Source organism: Piliocolobus tephrosceles, chromosome 1 (genome assembly GCF_002776525.5).
Source record: "Piliocolobus tephrosceles isolate RC106 chromosome 1, ASM277652v3, whole genome shotgun sequence".
Lineage (NCBI taxonomy): Eukaryota > Metazoa > Chordata > Mammalia > Primates > Cercopithecidae > Piliocolobus > Piliocolobus tephrosceles.
Genome location: NC_045434.1, coordinates 135752017 through 135776341, shown reverse-complemented (window position 1 = coordinate 135776341; position 24325 = coordinate 135752017).

Sequence of the window (24325 nt, the reverse complement as noted above, 5' to 3'; positions counted from 1 at the left end):
CGGCCTGCTTTCGCTTTTTAAAGGGAAGATCTGAAAACGTGAAGGCAACTGCGACCGGAAGAAACCTCCTTTTAAGTGTATAGTGGTATTTTTAGCTGAGATGCCTCCCTAGGCCTCAGGTTTTTTCCCGTTAAATGAGGGAGCCTGATGATGTTCTCCAAGGTGACTTCAAGGTCTCAAAAGTCTTTCGTATCTGCGCTATAGCCAGTTGGTCTGGTTTTTAAAGTCCTGAAGAAGCAAAGCAAGATTTAATTCGGAAAAAATCTTCATTCAACGCCTCTACTTAATATTCATGTTTAGAATCGTACACCAACATAGGAAGTTCACAGGTAGAGCAACTGTCAACTGAGTCGTAACCGTGGCATACTGCTACCTAATAATTGGTTTCACTAAAGCACTCCAGCAATGCTTTTCCCCCACTACTGTAATTGTCCCTTTTAATAATTTAAAGCGGGAGACAGAATTAATACATTTTCAGTAAAGGGCCAGTAATATGGTTAGGCTTTGAGTCCCCAACCACATCCCATCTTCAGCTGTAATCCCCATAATCCTCATGTGTCAAGAGAGAGACCAGGTGAAGGTAATTGAATCATGGGGTCAGTTTACCCCATGCTGTTCTCGTGCCAGTGAGTTCTCAAGCGATCAGATGGTTTTGTAAGGGGCTCCTCCCCCTCCACTGGGCACTTCTCCTTACTGCTGACTTACTAAGAAGGTGCCCTGCTTCCCCTTCACCTTCCTCCATGATTGTAAGTTTCCTGAGGCCTCCCCAGCGACGTTGAACTGTGAGTCTATTAAACCCCTTTCCTTTATAAAGTATCCAGTCTCGGGCAATTATTTATAGCAGTATGAAAATGGGCTAATACAGCCAGATAGTAAGTATTTTATTAATAGATTTTGCAAGTCATATGGTCTCTGTGATAGTATTTATCTCTGCCATTGTTGTACCAAGAAAAGCCATAGATGATACATAAATGTAAACATATGAGCTCACTAAAGTACATTTGTGTGTAGGATGCAACACTACAGTGTTGGGTAGAAATTGTGATTTCTACCTTCATGGCAACAAATAGGGACTAAAATAGCAAACAATGAAATAGAATAAAGATACTTGAATACAAATAATACTTCAAAATTAAAAAGCAATATTTTAGATAACCTTCTGTTTGCAGAGGACAAACAGAAGGTTAAATGAAAGTGTGATGGAGAATCACCACCTTTACGTCTTTGCACTCTTCAATAGTGCCACTAATCACTGGAATTCCCCTAGGAGTATGGTATTGCCTTTGGTTTAATCTTTTAGTAGATAGGGGCAGTTCGAAAGGTTTCCCCTTTGTCTTCCCATTATAATAGCCATGAGTCAAAAAGTCAATGTCAAGATGCTGTAAATCTCCTTTAAGGTTATGACATTCAGGTCTCTTCATTAGTTCTGGTAAATTTTTTGCTGTACAAATTAAGTAGAATCTTAGTAGACTATCCATTTCCATTATAGGGACACTGATTAATTATCAACTCCTAAAGATCCCCCCTTAGTCAAACAACGTGATACGTCCTGCTGGTATCATGGTAACAACAGGTATCTCATCTCTGATGGCTCAGTAGTATCACCTGGCCTCTATCCCTTTGGGATCTTACTATTTCCATTAGAAAATTAGGGGTTTCATGCAATGGCAACATCTTCGTCCTCAGGCTTATAGAATAGCAGCTACAGAGCTTTTAAAGGATTCTGGCATTCCCTATATTTTCTCAATGCTTTAGTAAAAAGAAGGTCCGTTGGCCCTCTCAGAACACCTTTGAAAGGAGATGACTGGGTCACACATGATAAATCTATTCCTAGAGTACTATTCCCTAAGTCTTCTTTAAAAATTCATACATACTAGATGTACATATTTTCAGGGTACATGTGATAATTGGATACATTTATATGAATGTGTAATGTGTAAAGATCAAATCAGGATAGTCAGGATATCCATCACCTTGAATATTTATCTTTATGCTATGAACATTCAAATTGTTCTCTTCTAGTTATTTCGAAATATACAATAGATTATTGTTAACTATAGTCACCCTACTTATCTGTCAAACACTGAGTCTTATTTCTTCTATCTAACTGTATGTCTGCACTCATTAATCAACCTCTCTTCATTACCCCCTTCCCTAAGTCTTTTAATTCAGTCGTCTAAAATCAAGACATTTCTAAAATCTCAACTGTATTTAGTTTCAACCAACCAACTGAGCAAACCTTGACAGCCACTCCCAGATGTTCAAAGCAAGCACAGTGAATTATAGTCTCTGGTAAATATATTCATATTAGTATCTTGGACACATCAAAATATTCCTTCATCCCTAGTCTGCCACACTTGGAATTCATTATTTTCCATAGGCTTCTGCCAATATAAATAAGCAAAATCTTGCACTTTTTTGGTATGAAAGCCTTCTCCCAGGTCAGATCTTATTTCTTCTATCTAACTGTATGTCTGCACTCATTAATCAACCTCTCTTCATTACCCCCTTCCCTAAATCCTTTTAATTCAATCCTCTAAAATCAAGAGATTTTAGAAACTAAAACTGTAAGAACAGCCTACTATATAGTAGTATTTCATTGTGTAAATGTACCACAATTTGCTTATTAGCACTCCTGTTGATAGATATTTAGGTTGTTTGCAGCTTTTAGCTATTATGAATAAGGCTGCTATAAGCATTCTTTAAAAGGCATTTTATTAACATATGGTTTCATTTTTCTTATCTAGGAGTATGTTTAACTTTACCAGCAGTATATGATGCTTCCTGTTGCTTCACATCCTTGCCAACATTTAGTAAAGCAGTATTTTTTATTTTAACTGTTCTAGGGGATGTGAGGTGGCAGCTCACGTGGATTTCAATTTGTGTTTTTTTGGTAATGAATGATGTTCAGTACCTTTCAGTTATTGACCATTTGTACATGATTTATGAAGTGTTCAAGTCTTTTACCCATTTTTGTGTTGGATTGTTGTTTTATTGTTGATTTTCAGGAGTTGTTTACATATTCTGAAAAACGATTTGCCAGATATATGTAACTAATATTTTCCTCCTATTTCTTATCTATTTTCTTAATGGTATCTTTTGAAGAGAAGAAAATTTTTATTTGAGACATCTAACTTACCAGTATTTTTCTTTTATAGTTTAATGTACCACAACTCCACATTTGTGAAGTCGCCATGTTTTCTTTTAAAAGTTTTATTATTTGAAGCTTTTGTAAGTAAGTATATGACGTATCTTGAATTAAGTTTTTTAGGAATGATGTAAGGAGTCAAGATTCACTTTGTTTTATACAGATACCCAATATGGTACCACCGTTTATTTAAAAGACTTTCTCTTCCCCATTGAATTAATTTAGTGCTTTTGTTGAAAATGATCAGACTATATGTGTGTGTGTATTTATTTCTGGACAATCCATTCTAATAATTTATAATCGAAACATTTGCCTACATCACATTCTCTTGATTGCTGTAGTTTTATATAAGTCTTAAAATTGGGTAGACTCCATTTACTACAAAGATGGTTGTCCACAGGGTAAGTCAGACAAGAATTGAGCAAAGTCTTAGGGAAACAGAACAACATTGCTTTTACAAGATAGAGTATCAGCGCATATCTTAGTTTGGAGTGCTATAACAAAAATATAGACTGGGTGGCTTAAACAACAGAAATCTGAGAAGTCCAAGATCAAGGTGCCAGCCATTTGGTTCCTGGGGAAGGCCCTCTTCTTGATTTGCAGAAGGATGCCTTCTTGTTTTACTCCCACGTAGTAGAGATAGGAGGGAAGCAAGCTCTTTCATGTTTCTTTTATAAATAATAAGATCTTTGCTTTGTATAGAATTATAAATTACAAACTATTATTTTGCTTAATCCTTTTAACCAATGTGAGGTGGGCAGACTGGAGGATATTAGCTCCCATTTTACAGGCAGAGTGAAAACACTGTAGCCATTTTTAGTATAAAAGCTGGGATATAAGACCTGGGATTCCATATTCACCACTGCTTTTTTCCATGACTTTGTGATACATCATTTAAAGTAATCTGATTTCACAGTGTTTTACAGTGTAAGAATAACATCTATAGTATCTGTTCCTGGCAGGTTAACTCTGGAGCCAGCCAACCTAATTGATGGCCTCATAAGCTGGCACGTTTTAAGGCATTCTTATACCTCTAACTCAATTTCCAGCTATATTTGAGGGCCCCATAAGCCAAAATGTAGAATGCTTTTCTGAAAGGATCAGGAAATACAGTGGTCAAGCATGTTTTAAAGTTTAACCTAGGTCTGGCACATCTTCGTCAGTTGCTCAGATGGCAAGCTGTAGGATTGAAGGGAGTAGTGCGAGGATCCACTTGGGGGTGGACACTGATGAAAAACACAAGCAGTATCAGAGCCATTGTTTTCAGGAAATCCCTAGAAGCCTTGTTGCTAGTTTCCTACATTATTACCAGCAGGACAAAGGGCAATACTTTTGGAGACTAGAATTTCAAGCAAAAGGTTTATTAGGCTGCCTGCCTGGGGCCTAAAAAGCCAGATAGTGCTAACTTTATCCAGGCCAAACCAAGAAAATGGTTCATCCCTTCCTGATCTGCATTTTGATGAGAGTGCTGATCATCAGAGAAGTCAAGAAATTCTGTCCTGAAGCCCAGGAGAGAAACGGTGGGCATTTCCCAGAGTTCTAGGAGGCATAGGGGCAACACAATCTGCCATGTAAAGAGAAAAAGCTATCTTGGTAAGCTTTGGTCTTCCACAGGACATGGAACCAGAAATGATCAACATCAGAGCCTGGGTGACCAGTCCTGATAAGAGCAGGACTTCCTCACATAAGGTGCTTAGGTCCCTGAGGAGAAGGGTCTAAACGCCTAAAACTGCAAGCAAAATTTTGAGTGTGTACATGTTTTTCTGCTGAAGAGGTCTTTCATTCTCAAATCCTGAGCTTTTAGAGAAGAAGACTAAGCCAGTTGCAGGCTAGAATACAAAAGACACCAGTTATACTTAGAGTCAGCCAAGTCTGAGAGCTCTCAGAGCCATCAGTGAAAAGTTGGAACATAGACACACAGCAGAGACAACTAAGTTCTTTTTGTGCCATTCTTCCTAACTGTATTTCAAGTCAGTTAAAAAATAAGGCCTCAGGAACCCCTAGATTCAAGTATGCCCCTGGGCTTGGTGTACTGCTGCAGGAGTCTTAGGGTGTCGTATACAAAATGCTTATTCACTCATGAATATTAAACCCCAGGATAGAAGATGCGACAAAGCAGGACTCCTTCCTCCATGGCCTATGCTGATTTCAGAGGATGTGGCAGCCAGTATGGAGAACATGGAAATGTTTCCTTAGAACTGGACTGTGCCGAGAGGTGCCTGCCATGAACATAACCTGCTGTCTTTTCCCTGACCCTTCCCTTCAGTTTTTGACAATAGAACAGGAAATAATCTTCTCTGAAGTTACTTGATATCAGTTCTGAAAAGCAAAAACACATGCTTCCAATACACTAATACACTGTGCTTTCAGGTATTCTGGGTCTAGTTCAGCTGTGGATGACCTCACTCATGCCTTCACTCTGATAGCCAGGTGAGCCCATTCCCTTGAGGAAGCCCACCATATCATTCCTGGTAGCATGACAGACCACCAAGAGGTGGAAAGGGTGCAAGAACAATGAGCTCTTCTGGAAATACTTCCCCAGGGAGGCAATTTCGTGAGTGACGTCTTTCAAGCAAATAATGCCAAACCTCCCCAGGTGCTCCCCGATAACTGTGTTGTCTGCCAGAGGGGATGGGCTTACTTTTGACCTTGACTTGCCCACGTTTCGAGATGAGTTCCTGGAGAGACTTCAGATTTAGAAATCCCCAGGTCACGTAATGTTCCACTATATGTAGCATTTCTTGGCTGAAGGTGGAGGGGTGGGGAGGGAGTGACTTCTACAAAGACACCACTGAAAAATGTCTTCAGGCAGTCTTACGACGATTCTCTGCACCAATAAACTCACATCATTAATCCTTTGAATGCATACAACAAAGGCCGAGGAGTGTTTATCTGGTTGTTCCAAGGCACAAGGTTTTACATCTAGTCATTTGAGTTGCAGCTTGTCACATTTGTGCTGCCAAGAATCAAATAGGAATGATTCCAGTCACTTTAACCTGAGTCCTTTTCCTTTCCTCTGCTCCTTCTTTGCTATAAAGTGCCCACTTTGACTGAGTGGCTTTGAGGACTAGATTTCTTTGAAGAATTTTTCTTTGCTCTTGCTCTGCCGACTTTCTAGTGCTACAGTTACTGACCGTGCCCTCCCCACTGTCATGTCTCTTCTTATAAGAGCAATAATCCCATCATGAGGGGCTCCACTTTCATGACCTAATCACCTCCCAAAGACCCCATCCTTAAATACCATCACGTTCAGTATTATAGTTTCAACGTATCAATTTTGGGGAGTGGGGGATACAAACATTCAATCCATAGCAAGGACAACATGCTACCCTGAACCTTGAAAGGAGGTTCTTACTAGAAACCATCCAGAAAGGAACTAACTACCCCAGCACTACACTAACTAAACCTGTGGAGGTAGGGCTAAGTGTGGGCCTGGGGTAAGGGTGAAATGGGTTGTTACAATTACACAGTAATTAGCAACAAGGGCTTTGGAATCAGACCAACCTGTATTCATGTTTTCTACCAAGAAGTCTTGGAAAAATTACTTTACTTCTCTGAGGCTTCTCTATTAAAAAACTAAGGAATAATTCTACCCATCTGATAGGATTGTTGTGATAACTGAAGCCATATTTGTAGAATGCCTTGCCTTATCGCTGATAAATCATATGTGCTCTATAAGTGGTAGGTATTGGCAATGATTGTTTTAAGGTGCAAAGTACATGATGCACAATCAAAAATGTTTGTCTCTTTTCATCCAGATATTTTCCACATAAGTTGTAGTCTTCAGACATGAGCCTTTTTTTTAAAGGAGAGTAATAGTATATGTGAATCTAGTTTTCCCTCTAACTACAAATGATTCCAGTAATTACCATAACCTGAAAAAAATCCAGGATGTTTGACCGGTTAAATAGTTACTGTCAAACTTAGCCCACCTTGCAGCATATGTTCAATGTCTACAGTCAATGAAATTAGGTCAGGTATTAAACATTTAATGCATTGTATTACATAACCGGCTTTTAAATCTGTTTATTTTAAATGCGATTCAGAAAATAACACTGTTTAACCTTGTATTTTAAGCTTAATATTCTGTCCTCTGGGACATCAGTGTTTGACCAAAGGGAAATGATGCTTAAGTGTAAAATTTACCTTTTAAACTATGTTATCACTTGGCTTTCATTAGCTATTAAGGGCTTTTTAAAGGTAAGGTAAGCAACTTAAGTCTCATGGCATAAAGATGCTGTGTGGTCATAGAGAAATTAAGACACTTTCTATTCTTGTATTGTTTGAAAAATCCACTCGTATAACCAGAAATTAATTTGAGAGCTAGTAAACTATTTAAAGAACCCTCAGAAAATGATGAACTCCTAGGTGCCAAGTATAAAGAAAAACATTTATAGGAAGACAGAAAGTGGTCCTTTGGACACAGAAGCTTAATAATCCAGGGATACAAATATGAAACTGCCATAGTTAGCACATGTGTGGTCTAGCACACACTTTAAGAAAAGCTTTTAAAACCTAAACAAAAATTACTTTGCTTTTTCCCTTTTTTCTTTTTAACATAGGCTTGTCTACTTTGGATGGATATTTTTCAATAGGTCTTTCCCCCGCTAGCTTATTAAGCTAAACAATCCTTTTATTTGGAAAAGAAGAGCTGAAAATAATAATAATATGTTCATCAAAATGTTACATAGCTTACAGATTAAACCACTTTATGTACATGTTTCCAAAGATTGATTGACACTTTTTAGAAATGTCAATACTATTTTCTGAAGTGCCTTTATCAATCGTTATCAGCTTCAGCTGGAAATAACAGGATACCCAACTGTTAAAGTGGCTTAAAGAATAGGGGCTTTCATGACTTCTCACAGTGAAGTCTGGAGTTAGATGCTCCTGGGTTGGCTCCTGAGTTACCAGTATCATCAGGGATGCCAGCTCTTTCTACCTTTCAGCTCTACTACCCTTTGCTTTTTGACTGCCCTCACACCTTTTACCTGACAGTCACAGAGCCTCCCTCAGCTTCTGACACCATGATAGGAAAGAAGAATGGGGATTTTCCAGACTTCTCTTTTCCGGGAGAAAAATCTTTTTTCTAAATGATCCCAAAACCACCACCTCCTTCTATTGTGCCTCCCTCTTGCTAGCATATCCTATTGTCAGGCCACATACTCATGCTCCAGTATAAGGGGGGCTTGGAAAAATGAGCATCAGACATTTGACCTCTGTCATGGAAGACAGGTTCTGCCAGCAAGAAAGAAGGAAGGAGACTGGTGATTCATAGGCATTAACAAAACCTAAGCAGAGGCCACACACATGGGAGACCAGCAATAAATTAATTGAGATTAATATCTATTAAACTCTTACTCTGGCCTAGTCATAGTTTTAGTCACTATATGTCTCAATTATTACACCAATTTTACAGATGTATCAACTGAGGCATAGAGATGTTTAATAACTTAGCTAAGGCCACACAGCTAGTAAGAAGCAGAGCTGGGATTTCAATCCAGGCAGACTAACTTCAAAGCCCAATCATTTAACCATTTAACCACTGCTTCCACGTGATTGTGATAACACAGGATTAGCAGATGAAGGCCAATAAAAGTTCATATAATGGAAAACAGAAGTGGCAGGAAATTTTGATATATTCTTGTACTCTGGAATTTTATTCTTTTGGCTTTATTGCCTTCTTAGTAAGTAATCTACAATGTGTGACTCATTGCTATAATCTAGATTATGTTAAGTTATTCAAATGGAGATAAAGCATGTATGTGATGTAATAACATTTAGGATAAGTTACGACACTAAAAAATTTACTCTTTTATTCTTTAAAAAGAGAATATGCTTGAAAAGTTTCTTTTAAAAAATGTGTCACTTACTCGTAACCATTGTTTTTAAAAGACTCAATATTTTTTGTAATATGAAATTTGATCTTGGGTAAAATGTACTACATATTGTACACTTTTGTTTTGGAAATTATTGCATTTTTAGTAACCAGTTATAACATTACATCAAATAACTGATTCATTTTCCTTTTTCCTAGTTATCAGACTCTAAAAAATCTCTACTCAAAAATATCCCATTACTTTCTAATAGAGAAAAAATTAAAAACAGATATATTGTGAAAGATACATACTTATTTATTTATTTATGTATGTATTTATTTATTTATTTTTGAGACAGAGTCTTGCTCTGTCACTCAGGCTGGAATGCAGTGGCACAATCTCGGCTCACTGCAAGCTCTGCCTCCCGGGTTCACGCCATTCTCCTGCCTCAGCTTCCTGAGTAGCTGGGACTACAGGTGCCCACCACCACGCCTGGCTAATTTTTTGTATTTTTAGTAGAGATGGGGTTTCGCTGTGTTAGCCAAGATGGTCTTGATCTCCTGACCTCATGATCTGCCCACCTCAGCCTCCCAAAGTGCTGGGATTACAGGCGTGAGCCACCATGCCTGGCCTAATTTTTTTTTTAAGTTGTTCCCGGCTAGGCACAGTGGCTCATGCCTGTAATCCCAGCACTTTGGGAGGCCAAGGCGGGCAGATCACCTGAGGTCAGGAGTTTGAGACCAGCCTGGCCAATGTGGTGAAACCCTGTCTCTGCTAAAAATACAAAAATTAGCTGGGCATGGTGTTGGGTGCCTGTTATCCCAGCTACTCGGGAGGCTGAGGCAGGAGAATCGCTTGAACCTGGGAGGCAGAGGTTGCAGTGAGCCAAGATTGCGCCATCACACTCCAGCCTGGGGGACAAGAGCAAGACTTCGTCTCCAAAAAAAAAAGTTGTCTCCTACCCTTCGTGGGGGAGTATAGAAAAAGGCAGAGGAGAAAGTACTCATATGGGAGACACTAAAAGAATTGGCGAGGAATGACGAATAAGATCAAAGTGATCTTAGTTTAAGCAGAACCTTCATTAGAATTTTCAAGCAAGCCACAGCCAAAACTCAGAATAATCAAAACAGGAGATTATTCAGGAAAGCTAGGAACAAAGTAGAATGCTAGGTATGGTGGGATATAGGAAGAACCCTGAGACCTTACTCTGAGACCTTGGCTATGCCCAGCTAGTTAAAGGGAAAATGGCAACTTTAGAAAATAAAGCTGACATGTCACAGGAAAAAGAATGGTAGAGGAGAAAATACTCTGACTTTGAATTCAGAAAAGAATAAATAGAGGTGAACTCGAGTCCCTTTTGAAGGCCCCAGGAAGATGAGTGCCTTTGCCAAAATAGTCTTTGAAAGCTCTTATTGAAGAATCCCTCTTGGGGAGAGCACTTGGTAAATGTCTGGGGTGGAGGGGAGCTCTTCTACTTCTCCTATCTTGCCTGGGTTTTGAGTGAGTGGTTCTTAGGATTCAGAGGAGTAAGGCACGGGCTCTGTATGAGGCCAGGAAAGGCTTGTTTTGTTAATGGTTGGTTGGATGCTTTTACTTTTCAAAGTGAGGAAGAGAGAAGAGAAGAGAGGTGAAGATCCCTCAGGATAGAAAGAGGCTGAGGCAAATTGGGGGCCAAGGAAGATCCACATTTGTGGAAAATTATTTAAAGAATGTTGCCAGCCAGGTGTGTGGTGGCTCAAACCTGTAATCCCAGCATTTTGGGGGGCCTGCGCAAGTGGATTACTTGAGCTCACAAGTTCGAGACCAGCCTGGGCAACATGGCAAAACCCTGTCTCTACAAAAAATCAAAAATTAGCCAGGCATGCTGGTATGCACCTGTAGTTCCAGCTACTCAGGAGGCTGAGGTAAAAGGATGGCTTGAGCCTGGGAGGCGGAGGTTGCAGTGAGCTGAGGTGTCACCATTGTACTCCAGCCTGGGCAATAGAACCAGACCTTGTCTCAATAATAAATTAAAAAATAAATAAAGAATTGTCAGGTTCTAACTGAGGTCCTAGGGGAGTCAGTGGGTGAGTGGCAGGTAGCTAGAAAAACACTTGAGGAATCGTAGACAGTTTCGACGTGGCTTTACTCTCTCTCTGGGCATGAGTGAACCATATGGATAGTGTTAGCGGGATAACTATACCTTTTTCAGACAATAGTGCCTCCGATCCCTAATGTGCCTCATGTGGCATGGTTACATAACGTGTGGGGTTGTGCGCCTGCACTCCAAACCCACTGAATCATGCCGCACCAGAAAGCCACTTCAGCCTACTCCTGACTAAAGTGCAGCCAGATCACTTCCACTCCACCCCCTAGTCTGAGGGCCTCCTCCAGGCAGGGATACATGACCATAGGGGTCATGACCATGGGATACTGAATCCATATCCCACAAACACAATACAGACAGCAACAGCTCACTACTAGGATCCCAGCTATGCTATTTAAGACTATTAGGGCCTAGCGTAGGCCAGAGCCTGGGGAATGCCACGGTCTCCGCAGGGGGTCATCAGTAAGGCTCTCAACTGCCTTAGTCTCCCATGAGACCCCTTGCAGGGCAGCTGTTAAGTTCTGCTGATTGTCAGGGATAAAGGTACAAAACTGTGTTTCTAAAAGGACACAGGTACCACTTGGGCAGCAGTTATGATGCCTAAGGCCATTTGGTTTTGCCACACCACCTTTCTGATCTGATCAACCTCATCCGTTAACAGGAGGAGGGCCACTCAGGTGTAATTCAGAGCCCAAGTGGTGTGCTCTACTAGAGCAGTAACTTGTGCTTCTACAGTTATGACACCCGCTCCAGGGATAGTCATTGCCAAGGGGTAGAACCACCAGGGTGCTCGTCGCACTTGCAAAAACCAAGAGCGTAGCACCTCCCAGTTACATAGACATCTGGGCAACATGGAGAGAACAGTGGCAGGTACATAAGGCCACTCTAAGGTACAACATCCAATCCAGTCAACTGGTAGGTAAGGCCACCCTGTGTCCCCACAGATCCATCAAGTCTCAGGGGCAAAAAGTCCATTGGGGCCTGACCTTGGTGGGACCGCTTGTTCCATCCTACCTTCGGTGGGGTGACACATGTTATGTTTGCACAGGCCATGACAGGTACCCATCCATCCCACAGTGGTGTTACCCCAATGTTGCTCTATGCACTGCAGTGCCTGGGCCAGGGGTACTACATGTTCCCCCGCTACGCAGCCCCACCTGTCATAAACGCTACAGGCCAGCCGGGGGTGAGCGCACCATGGGTCTTGCAGCATCCTTTGTACAAAGCTTGCCACTTTGCGTTCCAGGTGTCAGCCATGGGACCCCAAGTCTCCAACTATGTCCAGTTCTCTGCAGATGTAGGATGCATATGCCAAGGCAAGCTATCTGCAGCTGCTGCTGGAAGGGTGGTGCAGATCCAACAGTTGAAAACATTGCTCACCTCAACATAGGTCCACAATGCAGTTGGAGCATGTTAACCTATGTCGAAGTGACAGAGCAAGCACAGGTGCTAATGGGGGTAAATCACGTCCCTCAGGCAAAATGCAGGCTAACCTTTCATCCCTGGATAACAATGCAACCGCCAAGGGCTTTTGCCCTGGGCGATGGTACCACACCTTCTCAGCTCCCTATGGTTTCTTTGAGTCCTGTATCAGTGCCAAAGTCACGGGGGAGTTCACAATAGGCCACACAGACAGTACATGTGTCCCCCAAGGAGGGCTCCTTCCCTGGCCGCCCCACCTTGAAAGCCAGCCACGGGGGCCATGCATCAAACACCCATGGAGTGACACGCAAGTCACACTGCAGGCCCTCCCCCCAGGGAGCTGTGATGGCCAACCACCAGCAGGGGGGCACTTGGAGGATCCACACCCACAGCCAGGTTTTCTGTTCTCCTGCCTTCAAGGGTGTTGGAGCAGGCAACAACAGGTTACCGTTCGTCCCCGTATCTGGTCAGCGGAGGTCATCCCTGGTACATATCTGCAACTTACTGGGACAGTGGCCCAGTGTAACAAAGCCTCCACTGGGACTGGGCCGCCTTTCGGTGGTCATCCATTCAAGGTTTGGAGCACCAGGTCCAGCCTTGAACTCCAGCACCACAAAGATGGGGGTGTGACATGCAAGCTTAACGCATTCTTCAGGAGCCTGTTATATCACTCAATCATATCCACAGCTTGTGGGTTGTATGGCACATGGAGTCCCCACTTTATGCCCATTCGTTGTGCCCATTTTTGTACCTGTTGTCCAGTGAAATGTGTTCCCCTATCACTCTCAATGGCCAAAGGGTAACCACACAGGGCACATAAGTGTTGCAGGGCCTGAATGGTGTTCTGTTGGGTGACTACCCTGCAAGAGTAGGCAAACAATAGGCTTGTGGCCATGTCCACAGCTGTTAGCATATGTGTGTACCTAGGAGCTTCAGCAGTTGCCCAATGTAGTCTACTTGCCACCTGATCAAGGGCACTTGCCCTATCATTACTGTTGTGTAACACTGGGCAGCTGCCTCTGATTAGGCTATGTCTGAGCACATGCTGGGCATTTCTGACAAGCCTCCCAAAAATCTTGCATGGGCAGGGACAGATCCCAATGCATATTGACCTGTGATATCAGTTTACTCCCGCACGTCCCAGTTTCTGGTGTAGCCACATGACCACATCTCATGTAGGTGCCAACTCTAACCATCAGACCTTGGCCAAGACATCTGCCTCATCATTGCTGGGGGTGGCCAAAGGCCACTTCTGTATTTTCCTGGTAGTTAACCACAAGGTTAAACCTTGATAGACCACCCAACTATCCGTACAGATTACCACAGATTATTACAGATAAACCTGTACAGATTCCGTACAGGTTTCACCTCCTTGGTGATCACCATACATACTGCTCTATGTTCAGCCTGTCGGCCTCTGTCTGTACCCAGTTTCAAACCATATGGTGTCAGTACTAGGTTGGACTGCAACAGGGGTCCAGGCAGCAGTAACACTTCGGCTCGACCCTGGCCTCTTTGTCCATACCCAGTTTCAAACCATAAAGTGTCAGTACTAGGTTGGACTGCAACAGCAGTCCAGGCAGCAGTAGCACCTCGGCTAGACCCATCTGTGTACCATGCCACATCGGGAATTGGGAGACGCCCTTCCTTAAATGGTGAAGGCTCAGGGTCTAGGGGTGCCTCGGGCCTTATCTTGCATTAAGACTACAGGTCCCAAGACCTGTTGCAACTCTGCTGCTAAGGGGCTTGTACTCAGCATACTCCACCACTCCAAGTAGGTGCCCCACTTTGCCAAGGTGGATATCTGTGCCATCCCAGTCCGGGGGGTCATTACCCATGATGCACCCATCCTGCTATTGGGTAAGTCATTCGTACAATGACTGCAGCCCATCCTGTCACACTCTCACAAGCGTATAGGGCGGCATATACAGCTGCTAGCTGTTTCTCTATCAAGGAATACCAGAGCTCAGCTCCCTTCCATAGGGATCAAAAGCCTAATGGCATTCTCAAGCGCTTCTTGTGCTGCCATCTGTGGTCACATGCACATCCAGCTCAAATGGGTACCCCTGGTCAACTACAACTACCCACAGGGCTTGTGCCGGCTGAATAGCCTGCTTGGCTGGCAGGAAGCCAGTCTCAGCCACATCATTCCAATCCAAGGTAGCTCCCTTCTTTGTTAACCAATGCAATGGTTTTATCATTTGAGCTAAATTGGGCACAAATGCCCACCAATATCCCAGGAGGCCCACAAAAGTTTGCAGGTGCTTCACCGTGGTGGGGCGGAGATACGCCTGAATCTTATCAATGATAACTTCTGGGATGGCCTTTGTCTCACCCGACCAGATAACTCCCAATAATTTGGCAGATAATCTAGGCCCTCGGACCCTGGATTCATTGACAGCCCAACTGCAGGCTGCCAAATGTTGCTGCAAGAGGGGCACTGCCACTTCTAAATCTGCAAGAGAATCAGAGGTTAATATAATATCATCAACAAAATGGAATAGGCGGGCCCCTTCTGGACATTGCCAGGTGGCTAAATCTGTGGCAACCAGACCATGACATATGGTGGGGCTATGCACATAGCCCTGTAGCAACACTGTAAAAGTTCATTGTCCCCCATCCCACATGAAGGTGAACAGTTTCTAGCTTTCTGGAGTGATGTCTATGGAGAAAAATGTATTGGTCGAGTTCACTACATAGTGGTACTGTCCCAGTTCTGTCATCAAATGGTCCATCAAATCCATTATTGATGGTACAGCTGCATGCAAAGGGGGTGTTACTTAATTTAGTTCCCTCTAGTCCACGGTCATCCACCAAGTTTCATCAGGCTTTCTATCTGGTCACACTGGAGAACCGTAGGGGTTGTAGGTACCACACACTATCTGTACCTCCTCCAGCTTTTTAATTGTCTCAGTTATCTCTGTATGCCCACCCAGGCTTCACTTTCACTGATCAGCCTCCATAACTGTCAATGTAAGCAGGTTTGCCTGAAAACTTATCCAGGTTCCCATAAACAAGGCTGCAATCCATGCCAGTATCCGCCAGTGCCAGCACCCGCTGTACATTGGTGGGGGAGCAGTGGATCGCTAATTCCACATGTGGCCTCCAGTCATCTAGTGTCCCCACAAGCCGAGGACCTCAGCCAGTTCCCTAATCAAACAGAAAAAGGCTCTACATTTCCACCTGGCTGCAGCAAGTAGTCTTTGAGCTAAAGCACCCAGGTGGGACCAGGTGGCACCGGGTGGTGCGGCAACATCTTTCTCCCCCTTGGGCATTTTCTGGAATTGCTGCTCTGAAGACAACTATCTTCACAAAGTTAAGAGTACTTCATTGGGCTGCTTCTCTCATCGAATCCCGGCCAAAATCAAATCTATCTACATCTGTGAGCATGTCACTCATTACGGCCCCCTTTTCTCCCATGGTGGGCCCCTGTGGGCAAGACGTCTTCCCCTTCTTTATGGGACCCCTAGGTCCCACCAATGGCCTTCTGCTTCTCCAAGAGCCGCCACAGCAGTAGTCACTTCATGTATGCAGCACCCTAGGTATGGGGTGAGGACAGCAGCTAGGAAGCCAAAGGCACTTGGGAGCACAGAACCCAACACCAGATCCCTCATGTGGGGGGTGAAATGTTCGTCGTCTGGCCCCCTGGGTATTCAGGTCAAACATAGTGTGATGGCTAATACTGAGTGTCAACTCGCTTCAGTTGAAGGATACAAAGTATTGATCCTGGGTATGTCTGTGAGGGTGTTGCCAAAAGAGATTAACATTTGAGTCAGGCGGCTGGGGAAGGCAGATCCACCCTTAATCTAATCAGCTGCCAGCGAATATAAAGCAGGCAGAAAAACATGAAAAGGAGAAAACAGGCCTAGCCTCCCAGCCTACATCTTTCTCCCATGCTGGACGCCACCTGCCCTAGAACACTGGACTCCACGTTCTTCAGTTGGAGACCCGGACTGGCTCTCCTTGCTCCTTAGCTAGGAGACAGCCTATTATGGGACCTTGTGATCGTTTAAGTTTTAATACTTAATAAACTTTCATTCATATATATATATCCTATTAGTTTTGTCCAAGAGAACCCTAATGCACATAGTCTGCCGCATACTCATCTCCCAGGTGACTTACACTAAATTGGCATACAATTGCCATTTACTCATGGTTTCAAGTATTTCACTGGTGTTGTTCCACACAGTCCGTATGGCTGCCCATAGCCACTCAATCTAGGTGTGGTCACCTTGCCCTTGTGTCAGCCACCAGCTAACCTGCAACTGCTGATGGAGGGAGGGGGTGAGTCATGATAGAGACCATCTTTTCCATCTCAGAGGCAGAAGAGGAGATACTATCTGCTCCCTCATCCCACAAACGAAGCATCCAGATGAGCAGAGGTTCCCCTGGATGCTGACGGCACTGCTTGCCTAACTCCCACAACTCATTCAGGGTGTAGGTAGTATCTGAAGTATGCTGCATTATGGTGGTGGGTCCATGAGCCTACCCTTGGGGCCCCAGTGGCTGCTCATGATCTACCTTCTGATGGGCCACTGGGTAAGCCCACAACAGGGGTTCTTCCTTCTTGGTATCTGACCAAGTGGGGGTCTCTGGCTGAGATAACCAACCCAGGCCTGCATTCACAGCAGCTTTTTAAATTAAATTTTATTTTTTTGAGATAGGGTCTCTGTCACTCAAGCTGGAGTGCCGTGGCACAATCTCAGCTCACTGCACCCTCCACCTCCCAGGTTCAAGCAATTCTCCTTCCTCAGCGGCCCATGTAGCTGGGATTACAGGGGCACACCACCACACCTGGCTAATTTTTGCATTTTTAGTAGAGCCGGGATTTCACCATGTTGGCCAGGCTGGTCTCAAACTCCTGACCTCAGTAATCCACTCAACTTGCCCTCCCAAAGTGCTAGGATTACAGGCATTGAGCCACCCCACCTGGCCCACAGCAGCTTCTAATTCCTTTTCCAAGCACTGTAGCCAGCACTTCAGGCACCCCACCTACACCTGGAGGTCCCCATTCATGGCAGCTTCTAACTCTTTTTCTGAGCTGTGTAGCCAGGCCTCAAGGTGTGCTGCCTGCACCTGGAGGGCCCTTACCTGCATTGCATCCCTCAGGGACTGGGTGTATACTTCTTGTAGTGCAGTCAAAAATGCCCATCCAACTCTGCCAGCAAAGGCTCACTCCTCAGTGTCTGTGCTTCCAGCTGCTTCAGCACCTTCTCCATGCTCATGGGGGACCCAACTACTGCCGCCCAGATTTCCACTGGAACCCATCCAAGCAGAACAGCTGCCACGGGGTACCACAACCCATGTTTCAGCCACATGGCCAACCTGGAATCAATGGGAGACCAAAGGCTCACTCTCCTCAGGATCCTGTTCATGATGCCAATTGTCAGGTTCTAACTGAGCTCTGAGGGGAGTTGGTGGGCAAGTGGTGGGTAGCTGGAAAAACACTTAAGGAAACATAGACAGTTTTGATATGACTACTCTCTCTCTGGACGCAGGCAAGCTATATGTAAAGTGTTATCAGGATAATTATACCTTTTACAGACAATAATGGCTCTGAGCCCACATGGGTGATCACCTAATGCACCTCATGTCATGTGGTTACATAACATGCAGGGTTGTGCACCTGCGCTCCAAACCCACTGAGTCATGCTGCACCAGAAGGCCACCTCAGCCTGCTCTTGACTAAAGTGCAGCTATTTCCCTTACAGGAATGTTGCCATTTTCACTGCTAACGTTTTATTTTTTTCTGTGATATAAGTACTGCTCTAGTTTCCCTAAAAACCCTTTAGTAAAGTCTAAAATGCTGCAAACACAATATATACATGTTTCTTTGAGAAATTCCAAATACTGCATTTAAGACAATGTAGTGAAACACAGAAGCAGCAGGTGTGGATCTGGGAAGCAGGAGTTTTGAAAAGTCAAGCATCCAGGGTAGTTGCAGAAATTTAGGAGGGGCTTGATCTTCCACAGACCATGAAATTGACAAAGGCAAAAGTCAATTATACCTACTTCTCTGAGGAGTAAGAGAACTCCAGCTGACAATACTGATAATTATACTAATTAACAATTACTGTAGAATCAGCTGCCATTTGTGAGGCATTTATGGATGAGACATTAAGAACCACAGCCTTACAAGCTTAAACTTGAACTACATTTTTGTCATTTGACTACCAATGATTCTAGGTCTCAGGTTATTTTTGTCATTGTTTCTCATTTTATCTCATTTCTTGTCAGTCAGCATTACGTTAAGGCCATTTGGGCAGGCAAAGAAGTATGATCCTTCCTCTTAATAAGCCTATAAGCTGAAGGGCTTTTATTTCACCCACACAGCAACAATATTTAATAGGGAAGGGAAAGGAAATTCCAAGCAAGTTGGAGGATGAAGACAACCCAACCTGTTGTCTGAGCTTTGTCTCCCTTTCTCACTGGCATTACAGTTACACCCTCCAACTAGCCCCCACTCCACCTGCGGCCTTCTCCCACTGACTTTCAACTCAGCAGCCAGAGTGGTCCTTACAAAAAGAACATCTGAAGGTCATACTATATCACTCCGCCACATTCACCACTGATTCGCCATTTTACAGAGTAAACTCCAATCCTTTACATAAAGTTGCAAGCTTTGCACGATCCATGCACCAGAGGCCACCTGGATGCTTTAGCCTCTCCAGAGCCAGAGATTTCACCTCCTCTCTCACTCTGCTGTCTTGTGCCCACTCCACTGCACCACCAGCCAGTCTCAGCCTTTTGCCTTTCTACCTGCTCTGTTTTACTCTAGGGTAGTTGCATGATTCCTCCCCTCACTCCTGATAATCTTATCTGTGAGGCCTTCCTCATACCAGCTAACATAAAATAGGAAACCCCAACTTCCACCCTCTCATTGCCTCCCCACCTTATCTGATTTCTTATTCCCCACAATATGGTCACTAGATGCTACATTATATTTCTTTGTTGTCTCTCTCCCTTCTCTGGAATGTAAATTCTATCAGGCTGGGGACTTGGTTGGTTTTGTTCACTCATATCCAGCATGTAGAAAAGTGCCTGACATCTAGTAGGAACATAGTTTTGTTTGTAGCAGCTTTATTGAGATATACTTGACACAATTTTACTTTTGAATGAATGAATGAACGAGTGTGCAAAAAGAGAGAGTAAGAAAAGTTAACGGAGCAGTCCCCTGCTGAGTAAGGCAATCATTGAAAATTACTTGTTTGAGGCTATGTGTTGGAGATCACTGAGGAAGCATAAAAATTTTTTTTAAAGTGCCCATTAAAACAATCTTATCATGCCTCACATATGATCAATAAGAAAATAGATGGATTGAACTGGGGTGGGGAGAGGGGCAGGGCAGGGTTTTAATAATAGAGAAGTGATTGTGAATTTTAGGATTTCAAAACCTACAGATCAGTGTTTTTGTTTGGTTTGGTTTTGCTTTAAAAAAGAAATCGCAGTTCTTTGCAGTTGTTTCTTTACAAAGAATATTTAAACTATGGTGTCACCATAGAAATGCATAACTAATGCAATGTTTTCCTCTTGAGTTCTGAAGAATACCCAGGCCTTTTCCATAGAAGGTAAAAATGTGTTTAAAGACTGTAAACACTACCTCTTTCTGGTGTAAAGGCTATAATCGCGAAATAAATCCCTAGATATTTCCCAGGACCTTTCTTGACCCAGAGGTTACTTCAAGTATGGCCCAAGGACCAGTGGCCCCAGCCACATAAATAAATTTCCAATATATATTTCATTTATTAGGTTGAGTTTAGCGTAAGTTATTAATGTTTGTCATAATGATTTATTCATTCTTTATGGGCAGTCCTCACTTATTAAAGATGTCATTGATTGGCTGAAATTAACAATTCCCTGTTAATTCACAATTCATATTTTAGTGTTAACTATAAAATAAAACAAAGGCTGCATAAGTCACAAATTAATTTACATTCGCATTGGAAATGTAAGGGAGCATAATGGAAGCTTAATAGACATGTAGAATATTGGTCTCATCTTGACTCACTGAGTCAGAATCTGCATTTGAATAGGTGATTCTTGGGTATAATAAAACTTGAAAAGCACCGTTCTAGACAGCTGTTGGTACATTTTGGAAGGGAAGTGTGTGCAGGCCCATTGTGTTGCTGAGAATTTATTTAGAGTTTCATAGCCCCAGATACCAGCACCCCAAGAACAGAAGGGGGAGCCCTAATCCCCCAGTTGCCAGTTGAAAAACTGGTTATAGTTACTTCCTGTTCTTCACAGGGCAGGCAATGTGAAATGGAGTATTAGAAGCAGCAGAAATAGAGGAAAGAGAACAAAAAAAATACCTGCTACCCCTTCCCGGTGGGGTTGCAAGCAAGAGGAGAATCTGGCAAATCCCTGGGGTCTCAGAAACATATGGAGGCCACTGTCAGAGCACCAAGCAATCGAGGGGAAACTAGGGAGCAACAGAGTCGAAATCTTGTTCTTCTACTTCTGTATACTGTTCTGAGTCTCCCTGGTTATTTTTCATCTCTTTAATAAATTTCCTACACTTCTGCTTTCTCTTTTTTTTTTTCCTCTCAAAAGTAACAGTAGTAATAATGATAATACCTTATATCCACATGATGCTATATACTCTCTGGTACATAGTAGATATAGCAGTCTTTTACAAAAGGCAAGCTTGTGGCTGTTTTGCAAATGATAAATGTTCCATACACTTCCTCCCAATTTTTAATTGGGTTATCATTAAAAGTATTTCTTGTTTTTTATTCATTTTGGCAAATTTTGGAGGGTTTGGGTGTATTTGTTTGCACACAAGATAATCTGTTGAGTTATTGCCACAGTGAATTGAATGAGGAAAGTGAGGGGAAAAAAATACCATTAAGTAAATCAACCCCCTTATTTTGAAGATGATAAAACCAAGCCTGAAGAGTTTAAGTGATGTGACTTGGATCCTACAGCAAGTGAATAAAACCAGTATCTCTCATTCTTTACATTACACAGTACACTCTACTGACATGCATGAAATAAATTTTAGAGAACCTGTGAGCTAAATCTTAACCTTGTGTGCAAGACAGATCTCACCTAAATGGTCCTTTAAAAAAGATAGCTACTCTTACTATTCTTTAACTTCCACAGAAGCAGAATTTATAAGTTCCTGTGACTCATGAGATACAGTATGATTAAGAAGGGCTTTGAGTGTCTTTGCAATATCCAAACTCAGTGCCTCCTTCTGCCATGTGAGACAGTCCCTGTTTTGTTCAATTTTGGAATATTTTCACCATCAGTTTCTCAAGCATCTCTCTCTGAAACCAACTGGTTTATCCTGACATGCTCAATTATGAGTTTATGTTTCATTGTGTTTCACCTTTGCTCTTGATCTCCATGCTTTGGCATGGCGGTGATTTGGCAACACAAATGGCTTCCCAGACCCTATCTGGACCATCCACTTTGTTGCTTTGCTTTGAAAATGAGTCTAAATTTGAAGGAAATTGGATAAAGGAGGTAGGAAATGTACCATCTCGGCCCTTGGTAAACTCTGTGTTTTGTTTAAATTCTTAGTCTTGACAATTTGTCTCACTTCTTTTCCGATTTATTTCACAGGGATTACATAAACTAACATGGCCCATGAGCTGTGTAGCCCAACCGTACAGTGTACTACACTTTCCTCTTCTAAATGGGATTGTTGAAACCAAAACCTGAGAGGAAATAATCCAAAATTTTCTTTGATTTCCCCAGGATGTCAAATCTCCTGACTTCTCTGACACGAACTGGATGTTTTATTCACTTAGACTGTGGGTCTGTATCAGCTGACTCTATGAAAAAAATAGACCCTTCTGGGGCCAGGTTGAACTACAGAGTCAAACAATTAACAAAGATGTGCTTTAGATTCTTCAGTTACTGAAATTGAATAACCTTATTTTCTTGAAAGCAGAATAAAAGCAAAGCAGATTCCTAGAGTTTATATAACATTAAAATAAACACTTAAAAACTATATTCCTCCTTTCTTTAGGAATATTTTCTTTCTCAGATATTATAAAATCTAAAATCTACGGCTATGACCAGTTAATTTTTGTTTAATGAAAGGATAAAAAGTTCACTTTATTGACAAAGTCACACTTCACAAAAAGATGTTGTGCTAGGTATAATTTCTAATTCCTTTAGTCAATTTCATTTTCTCCGCCTTTTTAGTTTTGTCTGTTGTAAGGTCAGCCTGCTGAAAGAAGAAGGCAGTAAAAAGAGACCTTCAACTGGCCCAGTCCCAGGCCTGGTTGCTGATAACAAAAAGGGCTGTGAATTATAAGTTTTAAAAAAAGCAGATAGACAAGGGTAGATATCATGCCTAGACTCTCAACCCAGGCTAAGCAAAGCCTGAGTGAGCTTGTTCAGGTTTCAACCCAAGTGAAGCTGGACAAAAATTGTTCATTTGTGGCTGTTCTTTATAAAGTTGCATATACTCTCTAGCCAATATTCTCCACCCTTACATCCCAAGGGAATCATCGTAATGATAAAAACAAGTGGAGAGAGTGCTGAATGTCAGTCCTCAATCACTCCCTCCCACAGCAAACAACCTATACAAGTGTCAAGAAAAATTTCCCTGGGTGTTGGCAAAAAGTCACTCTTGCAGTGTGCTTACGAGTTTAGTTTTTGAGCATGTTGCTTTATCGACGGGAATATTTTTATTCTTAAAATCACAAGAGGTTGGCATAAGAAAATAAACTGCCAAGGATATTTGAAATGAAGTGCATTGTTCTGCTCAATGAGTCACATTTACAGACAGAGCCTTTGGAGCTGCCACACCTCTGACCTTCTACTCTGAAAGACACAGTGAACAAGCAGAACAAAACCAGGGCTGGGAATTCAGTTCGGGAGAAAAGGCAGCTAAGCTGACCTTTGAACTATAGGGTGAGACACTAGGGCAGCCACGTAATGACCAGCATCATCTCATTCTCAAGGGAGAGCGCCATGCCCAAGCACTGCCTGTCAAGAGGGAGCAAGAGGGAAACTGTTCTAGAACAGAAGAGATGCCTTCTGGAAAACAAGAGTAGGGGAAATAATTTTTACACTATAATCCAGGGCTCCTTCACTATCTGGTTTTATTTACTTCTCCTGACTCCATTCATTCAGTCATTCAACAGAGAGTTTACTGAGCTAGGTGCTGGGGAAGTACTGAATAAAAACAGACTCCATCCCTTCCCTCATACAGCAGGAAGCTGACAATCAATTATACAATATAAATGTGACACTGTTGACATGATCATGCTGCAAAGGTGAGTTATCTGATGCTATGGAAGCATGAAAGAAGGGAATTCGACCTAGTTATGGAGCTCAGGCCAGGCTTCCAGGACACAGCTGGAATTTGAAGGAAAAGCAGGTGAGAAGAGGCATGAGAATAGGATTCAAGCAAGACAGCAAGGGGAAAAAATCCCAACATCTGTCAACATTGCAGTGCAATATCGAAGCCCAGGTTCAGAAGACTCCAACCTTGGTGTGAAGAAGAGTGACATCACACTGCCCATGAAGATGGACAGTAGAGCAGAAAAGAGACAATGTTGGTGAAATCCCTGTTGAGAGCAGGGACAGACCCTTTCCTAACTACTACACTTCCTTCCCCAGACATTCAGAGACGGGGCCACAGCAGGGAAGAGTCTCAGGTTTTGCTTGCTGTGGAGCTCTGACGCTGCGAATAACACTTTTTCTTTAGTTTTACAATAGCTGTCACTGTGCGGCGTTTTTAAACACAAAGAAGAGGGAGAAACGAGGTTGCTAAGATAATTTAGTAGCTAAGACAGAACATGATATATTGAAAAACTGGAATTTGGAGTCAGTTGGTTCATTCTAGTATGATAATAATACTCCCAACCTTGAACAAGTTACTTAGAT